The following is a 13,366-nucleotide window of genomic DNA, read 5'->3' on the forward strand; positions in this document are numbered from 1 at the left end:
ACCACTGCTTGAAGAACTTTCCTCCCAAAAACAGCCTCAGACGAGGCAAAAGTATCGAATGTGTAGAATTTGGAAAAAGTGTGAAGAGACGACCAAGAGCAGCTTTGCAAATCTGCTCAACAGAAGCATCATTTTTGAATGCCCATGAGGAAGCCACAGCCCTAATGGAATGAGCCGTAATTCGTTCAGGATGCTGCTGTCCAGCAGTCTCATATGCAAAACGGATGATACTCTTCAGCCAAAAAGAAAGAGAGGTAGCCGTAGCTTTCTGACCCCTACGTTTCCCCAAAAAAACGACAAACAAGGAAGATGATTGACGAAAATCCTTAGTCGCCTGTAAGTAGAACTTCAAGGCACGGAAAACGTCCAAATTATGTAACAGACTCTCCTTCTTAGAAGATGGATTAGGACACAAGGAAGGAACAACAATTTCCTGATCAATATTTTTATTTGAAACAACCTTAGGAAGAAAACCAGGTTTGGTACGTAACACCACCTTATCAGAATGAAAAATAAGATAAGGAGAATCACATTGTAATGCCGAAAGCTCAGAAACTCTGCGAGCAGAAGAAATAGCAACCAAAAATAAAACTTTCCAAGATAATAACTTAATATCTATGGAATGCATAGGTTCAAACGGAACCCCTTGAAGAACTTTAAGAACTAAATTCAAACTCCAAGGAGGAGCAATTGGTCTAAACACAGGCCTGATTCTAGTCAGAGCATGACAAAAAGATTGAATATCTGGAACATCTGCCAGACGCTTGTGTAACAAAATAGACAAGGCAGAAATCTGTCCCTTTAAGGAACTTGCTGACAACCCTTTCTCCAAGCCGTCTTGGAGAAAAGACAAAATCCCGGGAATCCCAACCCTACTCCATGAGTAGCCCTTGGATTCGCACCAATGAAGATATTTACGCCATATCTTATAGAAAATCTTTCTAGTAACAGGCTTACGTGCCTGAATCAAGGTATCTATGACCGAATCAAAAAACCCTCGCTTAGATAAAATTAAGCGTTCAATCTCCAAGCAGTTAGCTGCAGAGAAACTAGATTCGGATGATGGAAGGGTCCCTGAATGAGGTCTTTCCTCAACGGAAGCTTCCACGGTGGCAGAGATGACATGTCCATCCTATCACTAACACAGGAAAAGAGAATGACTGGAGTGGGAGGGAAGGGAGGAGCTATATATACACAACTCTGCTGTGGTGCTCTTTGCCTCCTCTTGCTGACCAGGAGGCGATATCCCACAAGTAAGGATGAAAACCGTGGACTCATCGTATCTTGTAAAAGAAAACAAAATTTATGCTTACCTGATAAATTTCTTTCTTTCCGGATATGGTGAGTCCACGGCTTGAGTAATTACTGTTGGAAATATAACTCCTGGCCAGCAGGAAGAGGCAAAGAGCACCACAGTTAAACTGCTAAGTATCACTCCCTTACCAATAACCCCCAGTCATTCAACCAAAGGGAATGGAGAAAAAGGAGTAACACAAGGTGTAGAGGTGCCTGCGGTTATAGTCAAAAGAACAACTGCCTTAAAATAAAGGGTGGGGCCGTGGACACACTATATCCGTAAATAAATTTATCAGTTAAGCATAAATTTTCTTTTTCTTTCCTAAGATATGGCAAGTCCACGGCTTGAGTAATTACTGTCGGGAACCAATTCCCAAGCTAAAGGACACGGATAAATAGGGAGGGACAAGACAGGCAGTCCTAAACAGAAGGCACCACCGCTTGACAAACCTTTCTCCCAAAAGAAGCCTCAGCCGAGGCAAAAGTATCAAATTTGGAAAGTATGTAGAGAGGACCAAGTTGCAACCTTGCAAATTTGTTCCACAGAAGCTTCATTTTTGAAAGCTCTAGAAGAGGAAACAGCTCTTGTGGAATGAGCCGTAATTCTCTTAGGAGGCTGCTGTCCAGCAGTCTCATAAGCCAAACAAATTATACATCGAAACCAAAAAGAAAGTAGTAGCAGTAGCTTTCTGACCGTTACATTTCCTAGAGAAACAGACAAAAAGGGCAGAGGACTGGCGAAAATCCTTAGTCGCCTGTAAGTAGAATTTAAGAGCACGTACAACATCCAAATTGTGTAACAAACGTTCTTTGGAAGAAGGAGGATTAGGACACAGAGAGGGAACAATAATTTGCTGATTGATATTTCTATTAGAAACAACCTTAGGAAGGAAACCTAACTTAGTACGAAGAACCACCTTATCGGCATGAAAAAAAAGAAGAGATAGCAACAAGAAACAAAACCTTCCAAGATAACAACTTAATGTCTATGGAATGCAACAGCTCAAACGGAGCCAGCAGTAAAACTTTAAGAACAAGGTTAAGGCTCCAAGGAGGTGCAACATACTTAAAGACAGGCCTGATTTTGACCAAGGCCTGACAAAAAGATTGCACATCTGGCACATCTACCAAACGTTTATGTAGTAAAACTTATAAAGCAGAAATCTGACCCTTCACGGTGCTGACTGACAATCCCATCTCCAGGCCTTCCTGCAGAAAAGATAAAATTCTAGGAATTCTAATTCTACTCCAAGAGTAGCCCTTGGATTCACACCAATAAAGATATTTATGCCATATATTATGGTAACTCTTTCTAGTAACAGGCTTGCGAGCCTGAATCATGGTCTCAATGACCGACTCAGAAAAAAACACGCTTAGACAGAATTAAGTGTTCAATCTCCAAGCAGTCAGCTTCAGAGAAACGAGATTTGAATGAAGGAAGGGACCGTGAATCAGGAGGTCCTTCCTCAGAGGTAGTCTCCAAGGTGGGAGAGATGACATCTCCACTAGGTCTGCAAACCAAATCCCGCAAGGCCACCCAGGGGCTATTAGAATCACTGATGCCCTCTCCTGTTTGATATGAGCAATGACTCGTGGAAGAGCAAACGGAGGAAACAGTTATGCCAACCTGAAATCCCAAGGAACCGCCAGAGCATCTTTCAAAACAGCCTGCGGATCTCTTGACCTTGAACCGTACCTTGGAAGCTTGGCGTTCTGACGGGATGCGATGAGATCTAACTCCGGCACCACCCATTTGAGGACTAAGCTGGAAAACACCTCCGGGTGGAGTTCCTACTCCCCGGGATGAAGTCTGTCTGCTCAGAAAATCCGCTTCCCAGTTGTCTACTCCTGGGTTGTGGGTCTCTGCCCACTGAAGAATCAGAGTAACCTCCTTCATGGCTAAAGAACTCAGAGTTCCTCCCTGGTGATTGATGTAAGCCACAGAGGTTATGTTGTCTGACTGGAACCTGATAAACTGGGCTGAGGACAAGCCAATAGAGCATTATAAATCGCCCTCAACTCTAAGATGTTGATGGGAAGAGCAGACTCCTCCCGAGTCCAAAGACCCTGAGCTTTTAACGAGTTCCGAACTGCTCCCCATCCTAGCAGGCTGGCGTCCATGGTCACAATCAACCAGGAAGGTCTCCGAAAGCATGTGCCCTGAGACAGATGTTCCTGAGAAATCCACCACGGGAGAGAATCCCTTGGTGACTGGAGTTTAATTTAAAATTTAGACCTGCCGTAAAAACAGGGCGGGCCGTGGACTGACTACACTACAGGAGAAAGGAATTTATCAGGTAAGCATAAATTATGTTTTCTCCTGTTAAGTGTAGTCAGTCCACGGGTCATCCATTACTTATGGGATACCAATACCAAAGCTAAAAGTACACGGATGACGGGAGGGACAGGCAGGACCTTTACACGGAAGGAACCACTGCCTGAAGAACCTTTCTCCCAAAAACAGCCTCCGAAGAAGCAAAAGTGTCAAATTTGTAAAATTTTGAAAAGGTGTGAAGTGAAGACCAAGTTGCAGCCTTGCAAATCTGTTCAACAGAGGCCTCATTTTTAAAGGCCCAAGTGGAAGCCACAGCTCTGGTAGAATGAGCTGTAATTCTTTCAGGAGGCTGCTGTCCAGCAGTCTCATAGGCTAAACGTATTATGCTACGAAGCCAGAAGGAGAGAGAGGTAGCCGAAGCCTTTTGACCTCTCCTCTGTCCAGAATAAACGACAAACAGGGAAGAAGTTTGTCGAAAATCTTTAGTTGCCTGTAAATAGAATTTCAGGGCACGGACAACGTCCAGATTGTGCAGAAGTCGTTCCTTCTTTGAGGAAGGATTAGGGCACAATGAAGGAACAACAATCTCTTGATTGATATTCTTGTTAGTGACTACCTTAGGTAAGAACCCAGGTTTAGTACGCAGAACTACCTTGTCTGAATGAAAAATCAGATAAGGAGAATCACAATGTAAGGCTGATAACTCAGAGACTCTTCGAGCCGAGGAAATAGCCATTAGGAACAGAACTTTCCAAGATAACAGCTTGATATCAATGGAATGAAGGGGTTCAAACGGAACACCCTGTAAAACATTAAGAACTAAGTTTAAGCTCCATGGCGGAGCAACAGTTTTAAACACAGGCTTAATCCTGGCCAAAGCCTGACAAAAAGCCTGAACGTCTGGAACTTCTGACAGACGCTTGTGTAAAAGAATGGACAGAGCTGAGATCTGTCCCTTTAACGAACTAGCAGATAAACCCTTTTCTAAGCCTTCTTGTAGAAAAGACAATATCCTAGGAATCCTAACCTTACTCCATGAGTAACTCTTGGATTCGCACCAATGTAAGTATTTACGCCATATTTTATGGTAAATTTTCCTGGTAACAGGTTTCCTAGCCTGTATTAAGGTATCAATCACTGACTCCGAGAATCCACGCTTTGATTCTCCATGCAGTCAGCCTCAGAGAAATTAGATTTGGATGTTTGAAAGGACCCTGAACCAGAAGGTCCTGTCTCAGAGGCAGAGACCATGGTGGACAGGACGACATGTCCACTAGATCTGCATACCAGGTCCTGCGTGGCCACGCAGGCGCTATTAGAATCACCGATGCTCTCTCCTGTTTGATCCTGGCAATCAGTCGAGGAAGTATCGGGAAGGGTGGAAACACATAAGCCATGTTGAAGACCCAAGGTGCTGTCAAAGCATCTATCAGAACCGCTCCCAGGTCCCTGGACCTTGATTCGTAACAAGGAAGCTTGGTGTTCTGGCGAGACGCCATGAGATCCAGATCTGGTTTGCCCCAACGCCGAAGCAGTTGTGCAAATACCTCCGGGTGAAGTTCCCACTCCCCCGGATGAAAAGTCTGGCGACTTAGGAAATCCGCCTCCCAGTTCTCCACGCCTGGGATGTGGATCGCTGACAGGTGGCAAGAGTGAGACTCTGCCCAGCGAATTATCTTTGAGACTTCCATCATCGCTAGGGAACTCCTTGTCCCTCCCTGATGGTTGATGTAAGCCACAGTCGTGATGTTGTCCGACTGGAACCTGATGAACCTCAGAGTTGCTAGCTGAGGCCAAGCCAGAAGAGCATTGAGAACTGCTCTTAATTCCAGAATGTTTATTGGAAGGAGACTCTCCTCCTGAGTCCATGATCCCTGAGCCTTCAGGGAATTCCAGACAGCGCCCCAACCTAGTAGGCTGGCGTCTGTTGTTACAATTGTCCAATCTGGCCTGCTGAAGGGCATCCCCCTGGACAGATGTGGCCGAGAAAGCCACCATAGAAGAGAATCTCTGGTCTCTTGATCCAGATTCAGCATAGGGGACAAATCTGAGTAATCCCCATTCCACTGACTTAGCATGCACAATTGTAGTGGTCTGAGATGCAGGCGTGCAAAAGGTACTATGTCCATTGCCGCTACCATTAAGCCGATTACCTCCATGCATTGAGCCACTGACGGGTGTTGAATGGAATGAAGGACACGGCAAGCATTTTGAAGTTTTGTTAACCTGTCTTCTGTCAGGTAAATTTTTATTTCTACAGAATCTATAAGAGTCCCCAAGAAGGGAACTCTTGTGAGTGGCAATAGAGAACTCTTTTCTACGTTCACCTTCTACCCGTGCGACCTTAGAAATGCCAGAACCAACTCTGTATGAGACTTGGCAGTCTGGAAACTTGACGCTTGTATCAGAATGTCGTCTAGGTACGGAGCTACCGAGATTCCTCGCGGTCTTAGTACCGCCAGAAGAGAGCCCAGAACCTTTGTAAAGATTCTTGGAGCCGTGGCTAACCCGAAGGGAAGAGCTACAAACTGGTAATGCCTGTCTAGGAAGGCAAACCTTAGGTACCGATAATGATCCTTGTGAATCGGTATGTGAAGGTAGGCATCCTTTAAATCCACAGTGGTCATGTATTGACCCCTTTGGATCATAGGTAAGATTGTCTGAATAGTTTCCATTTTGAACGATGGAACTCTTAGGAATTTGTTTAGGATCTTTAAGTCCAAAATTGGTCTGAAGGTTCCCTCTTTTTTGGGAACCACAAACAGATTTGAGTAAAAACCTTGTCCGTGTTCCGACCGCGGAACTGGATGGATCACTCCCATTAGTAAAAGGTCTTGTACACAGCGTAGAAACGCTTCTCTCTTTATCTGGTTTGCTGACAGCCTTGAAAGATGAAATCTCCCTTTTGGAGGAGAAGCTTTGAAGTCCAGAAGATATCCCTGAGATATGATCTCTAACGCCCAGGGATCCTGGACATCTCTTGCCCAAGCCTGGGCGAAGAGAGAAAGTCTGCCCCCCACTAGATCCGTTTCCGGATCGGGGGCCCTCACTTCATGCTGTCTTAGGGGCAGCAGCAGGTTTTCTGGCCTGCTTGCCCTTGTTCCAGGACTGGTTAGGTTTCCAGCCCTGTCTGTAGCGAGCAACAGTTCCTTCCTGCTTTGGAGCTGAGGAAGTTGATGCTGCTCCTGCCTTGAAGTTACGAAAGGCACGAAAATTAGACTGTCTAGCCCTTGGTTTGGCTCTGTCTTGAGGCAGGGCATGACCCTTACCTCCAGTAATGTCAGCGATAATTTCTTTCAAACCGGGCCCTTAATAATGTCTGCCCTTTGAAAGGTATGTTAAGCAATTTAGATTTAGAAGTCACATCGGCTGACCAAGATTTAAGCCACAGCGCTCTGCGCGCTTGAATGGCGAATCCTGAATTCTTAGCCGTAAGTTTAATTAAGTGTACTACGGCATCGGAAATAAATGAATTGGCTAACTTAAGCACTCTAAGCTTGTCTGTAATCTCATCCAATGTAACTGAGTTAATGGTCTCTTCCAGAGACTCAAACCAGAATGCCGCCGCAGCCGTGACAGGCGCAATGCATGCAAGGGGTTGTAATATAAAACCTTGTTGAACAAACATTTTCTTAAGGTAACCCTCTAACTTTTTATCCATTGGATCTGAAAAAGCACAGCTATCCTCCACCGGAATAGTGGTGCGTTTAGCCAGAGTAGAAACTGCTCCCTCCACCTTAGGGACCGTCTGCCATAAGTCCCGTGTGGTGGCGTCTATTGGAAACATTTTTCTAAATATAGGAGGGGGAGAAAAGGGCACACCAGGTCTATCCCACTCCTTGTTAATAATTTCTGTAAGCCTTTTAGGAATAGGAAAAACGTCAGTACACGTCGGTACCGCAAAATATTTATCCAGCCTACACATCTTCTCTGGAATTGCAACCGTGTTACAATCATTCAGAGCCGCTAATACCTCCCCTAGCAATACACGGAGGTTCTCAAGCTTAAATTTAAAATTTGAAATGTCTGAATCCAGCTTACTTGGATCAGATCCGTCACCCACAGAATGAAGCTCTCCGTCCTCATGTTCTGCAAAATGTGACGCAGTATCAGACATGGCTCTAATATTATCAGCGCACTCTGTTCTCACCCCAGAGTGGTCGCGTTTACCCCTAATTTCTGGCAATTTAGATAATACTTCAGTCATAACATTAGCCATGTCTTGCAAAGTGATTTGTATGGGCCGCCCTGATGTACTTGGCGCCACAATATCACGCACCTCCTGAGCGGGAGACGAAGGTACTGACACGTGAGGAGAGTTAGTCGGCATAACTTCCCCCTCGTTGTCTGGTGAAATTTTCTTTACATGTACACTTTTATTTAAAGTAGCATCAATGCAATTAGTACACAAATTTCTATTGGGCTCCACATTGGCCTTTAAACATATTGCACAAAGAGTTTCCTCTGTGTCAGACATGTTTAACAGACTAGCAATGAAACTAGCAAGCTTGGAAAATACTTTTGAAATAAATTTACAAGCAATATAAAAAACGTTACTGTGCCTTTAAGAAGCACCAATAAACTGTCCCAGTTGAAATCACAATGAACCAAATTTGTTATAGCAACCAAATTTTCACAGTAAATGCATTAAGTTAGCCAAGGATTGCACCCACCAGCAAATGGATGATTAACCCCTTAATACCCAAAAAACGGATAACAGAATATAAACGTTTTAACACAGTCAAAAGCACAGTCTCACAGGTCTGCCGTGAGTGATTACCTCCCTCAAAACTAGTTTTGGAGACCCCTGGGCTCTGTAGAGACGTCCTGGATCATGGAGGAAGGAATAGGAAGACTGTGAGTGAATTCTTACTGCGCAAGAAAGCACCAAAATAGGCCCCTCCCACTCATATTATAACAGTGGGGAAGCTCAGTAAACTGAATTTATTCATAAACAAACGACAGCCATGTGGAAAAATAATGGCCAAAATTTTTTATCACCAAGTACCTCAGAGAAAAACGATTAACATGCCAGTAAAACGTTTTAAAATAAAATTATGAAATGATACTAATAAGCCTGCTGCTAGTCGCTTTCACTGCAGTGGGGGCTCAAATATAAGTTAAATGTATACAGTATTTTCTTAGTGAAGTTCCATTCCCCAGAAATACCTCAGTGTAACATACATACATATCAGCCTGATACCAGTCGCTACTACTGCATTTAAGGCTGCACTTACATTATATGGGTATTAGCAGTATTTTCTCAGTCAATTCCATTCCTTAGAAAATAATATACTGCAACATACCTCCTTGCAGGTGAACCCTGCCCGCTGTCCCCTGTTCTGAAGTTACCTCACTCCTCAGAATGGCCGAGAACAGCAAATGGATCTTAGTTACGACCGCTAAGATCATACACAAACTCAGGTAGATTATTCTTCTAATGCTGCCTGAGAAAAAACAACACACTCCAGTGCTGTTTAAAATAACAAACTTTTGATTGAAGATATAAAAACTAATTTTAATAACCACAGTCCTCTCACACGTCCTATCTATTAGTTAGGTGCAAGAGAATGACTGGGTATGACGTAGAGGGGAGGAGCTATATAGCAGCTCTGCTTGGGTGATCCTCTTGCACTTCCTGTTAGGGAGGAGATATAATCCCATAAGTAATGGATGACCCGTGGACTGACTACACTTAACAGGAGAAATGTCTGTCTGCTCAGAAAATCCGCTTCCCAGTTGTCCACACCCGGAATGTTGATTGCTGAGAGTGAACAATTGTTAGTCTCTGCCCATTCCAGAATCTGAGATACTTCCCACATGGCTAGGGAGCTTCTCGTCCCCCCCTGGTGGTTTATGTAAGCCACCGAGGTAATGTTGTCCAATTGGAATCTGATGAATCGGGATGATCCCAGGAGGTGGCCAAGCCCTCAGAGCGTTGAATATCGCTTGAAGTTCCAAAATATTTATAGGTAGACACGACTCCTCTTGAATCCATCTGCCCTGTTCCTTTCTGGCACCCCAAACAGCTCCCCATCCGGATAGACTTGCATCCGTGGTTACAATCTCTCAGGAAGGTCTAAAAAAGGATGTCCCCTGTGACAACTGCCCCGGTCGGGTCCACCAAGACAGGGACTCCCTCACCAGTCTGTCCAGAGATATCTGTTGGGACAGATCTGAATGATCGCCCTTCCATTGTCTCAACATGCACAGCTGGAAAGGTCTGAGATGGAACCTGGCGAATGGAATGACATCTATGCTGGATACCATGAGCCCGATCACCTCCATACACCTGGCCACAGATACCCTGGAGGATGTCTGAAGATCTAGACAGTTTAACGCAAGCTTGCAACGTCTCTGATCGGTCAAGAATATCTTCATGGCTGAAGAATCTTATCATACCCAGGAACTCCATCCAGTTGCTGGGGACCAATGAACTCTTTCCTTTATTTATCGTCCACCCGTGGGACCGAAGGAGAAGAGCTCGAGTGATCCTCTGCAAGACTGTAGGACGGAGCCTGGACCAGGATATTGTCCAGATATGGTGCCACTGCAATCCCTCTGGCTCTCGCTACTGCGAGAAGAGCTCCCAGAACCTTTGTAAAGACTCTTGGGGCAGTCGCCAGACCAAACGGAAGGGCCACAAACTGGAAGTGCTGGTCCAGGAAAGCGAATCTTAGAAACCTGAAGTGATCCTTGTGGATTGGAACGTGAAGGTAAGTGTCCTTCAGGTCTATAGTCATGAATTGCCCTTCTTGAACTAGGGGCAAAATTGACCTGATCGTCTCCATCTTGAACGATGGAACTGACAAAAACTTGTTTAGGGCCTTTAGGTCCAAAATTGGACGAAACGTGCCCTCCTTCTTTGGGACCACAAAAAGGTTTGAATAATACCCCAGACCTCTTTCTGCCAGAGGGACTGGGAAGATTACCCCGAGAGATGAGATCCCTCACACACTCCAAGAAGGCATCTCTCTTTTCTGGTCTGGAAGATATGTTTGACAGGAGGAACCTGCCTCTGGGCGGATATGACATGAAACCTATCCTGTAACCCTGGGCAACGACCTCCATAACCCAAGGGTCTATAATGTCTCTTCTGCAGGCCTCCGCAAAAAGATATTCTGCCCCCTACCTGATCCAAGGACGGATCGTTGGCCACCCCTTCATGCCAATTTTGACTCGGCGGGCTTCTTGTTCTGCTTGGACTTGTTCCAAGAGTTAACTGGTTTCCAATATTCCTTTGATTGCTCCGACTTTGCGGCAGGGTGCTTGCGCTGAGACTTGTCCGCACGAAAGGGACGAAAACTAGACCCCTTAAGTTTGGCCTTCTTATCCTGAGGCAAGAAGGCACCCTTGCCACCAGTGACCGTATATATTATAGAATCCAGACCTGGGCCAAACAAAACTTTCCCCTTGAATGGTAGGGAAAGCAAGCGAGACTTCGAGGTCATGTCCGCAGACCACGACTTTAGCCACAGAGCCCTGCGGGCTAAAACAGAAAAACCTGATGTCTTAGCATTCAGGCGAATAATCTGCATGATAGCATCACAAATGAGCTACCCTTAAGGCCTTGATTCGCCGGTTGGAAAATGAACCCAGTGAGTTGGAACATCTTCCGTAACATGGACTACATCTTTTTATCCATGGGTTCCTTGAAAGAGGAGCTATCCTCTAGCGGAATAGTCATTCTCTTATCGAACGTGGAGATAGCACAATCCACCTTAGGGACAGTTCCCCAAAGTTCAAGCTGCGTGTCCGGAACGGGGAAAAGCTTTTTAAAAGAAGAGGGGGCAAAGGACGAACCAAGCTTCTCCCATTCATTCTTAATGTTAGCCATCTTGACTGGAACCGGGAAGACCTGGGGCACTACCCTGTCCTCGTAAACCCTATCCAGTTTAGGGATTGAAGGTTCCTCCGGTAGCTTCGGTTTCCGGAACCTCCAACTTAGCAAGCACTTCCATCAGCAGAAACTGCAAATGCTCCATCTTAAATTTAAAATCTGGTTCCTAAGCGGACTGAGCCCTATAAGTAGCCGATTCCGACCCGGAAGAGACATCCTCCGATAAGTCGGAGTTGCCCTCCTCAGCGGATAATCTGTCCGAGACATCCAGCAGAGTCGAAGACCCCTGAGGCGGATAGCAGTGCCGTCCGTACCTTCCGCTTAGTAGGGCGAGGCATCGCATTAATGGCCGCAGAAACCGCCGTCTGTAACTGATCGGGGAAGTCTGGAAGCCAAAGGGCTGCTCCTGCAGGAGGATTAGTAGTGTCCTGGGGAACGGCTTGTGTAATCGGAGATAATTGTAGGGAACGCACCTCGCGGGGCAGAGAACCCTCAGAGGTGGACGGCTCAGTCATACTTAATACGTTAATCTTTTTAGATATAGCAATATTGTCAAAGCATGTGGAACAGAGTCCTCCATAGCTTGTGCTTTTATTATGGACTTGATCAAACTAATAAATGGCACGTTTATATCCCAATGGCTGGGTCACTCACCACCTCCTATGACCCGGACTACAAGAAACAGCTTTAGTCTCCTCCGAACGCAGGTCGAGAAAGAGGAAGTTAGAGGCCACACCCGGTCACATGGAGTGCCATGCAGGACCACCCCTGCACTCGAGAGACGCGCCAAAAAAGCCTGCCTCAATCTCTCACTATTGAACTGACTGTTCCACACTGACAGAGCATCATCTCACACAAGTACAGCCGAAAACACAAACAATATTATGCATAATAAAATCCCCCTGTTCAATAACCCCATTCCGAGGGTATTACCCTAGATTCTATAAAGATAAAGGAGCCACACTGTGACCCTGTCTTCTTGTGTTATCATTGATTCTGGTAAGATAGTTTCAAATATATATATATATATATATATATATATATATATATATATATATATATATATATATATATATATATATATATATATATATATATATATATATATATATATATATGACGAAAGGCAAAAAATGACTGGTGGATGAGGGGAGGTATTTAAGCCTTTGGCTGGGGTGTTTTTGCCTCCTCCTGGTGGCCAGATTCTTAATTCCCACAGTAATGAATAAAGCAGTGGTATTTCCTCATATTAAGATTGAAATATCTCTTAAATTTGAAATTTTCTTACACAAGACACTAAGATTTTAATCCACTCTTTCATCCTTTCCTGTCTTGACTACTGCAACCCCATCCTTTCTGGTCTCCCCAGCTGCCATCTAGCTCCTTGACAATCCATAAGGAGTGCCTCTGCCAGGCTCATCTTCCTTACACATCGCTCTTCATCTGCTGCATGTCTCCGCCAATCCCTTCACTGGCTCCCTCTAGCCTCCAGTATAAAACACAAAATTCTGACTCTTAAATACAAGGCCCTTTAACAGCACTGCTACCCCTTTATCTCAGATCTCCAGATACTCTCCCCTCTTGTCCACTAAGCTCTGCTCGCAACCTCCTCCTCTCGTTACCTCCTCACATTCCCATCTACAGGACTTATCTAGACTAGTCCCTAATTTTGTGGAACTCTGCCTCGCTCCACCAGACTCCCCTACTTTTGAAAGTTTCAAGCACTCCTTTAAGAGAGTCTTCTGTTTAGGGATGCATAAAGCATACACTAATCTTTTCTAACCTCAGTTCCTCTCCTCCTTAGTTATCCCCTTGAACCCCCTTAGCAGGTAAGACTATGAGCCCAGCTGTTTTTAGATCACCTTGATGAGAGTTGACTACAACAATGCAACTCTTAGCAGGGCCTTCTACTCACTTGTTCCATGTAAATGTTACCTGCATACCATGCCAATGTT

Source organism: Bombina bombina, chromosome 7, assembly GCF_027579735.1.
Source record: "Bombina bombina isolate aBomBom1 chromosome 7, aBomBom1.pri, whole genome shotgun sequence".
Lineage (NCBI taxonomy): Eukaryota > Metazoa > Chordata > Amphibia > Anura > Bombinatoridae > Bombina > Bombina bombina.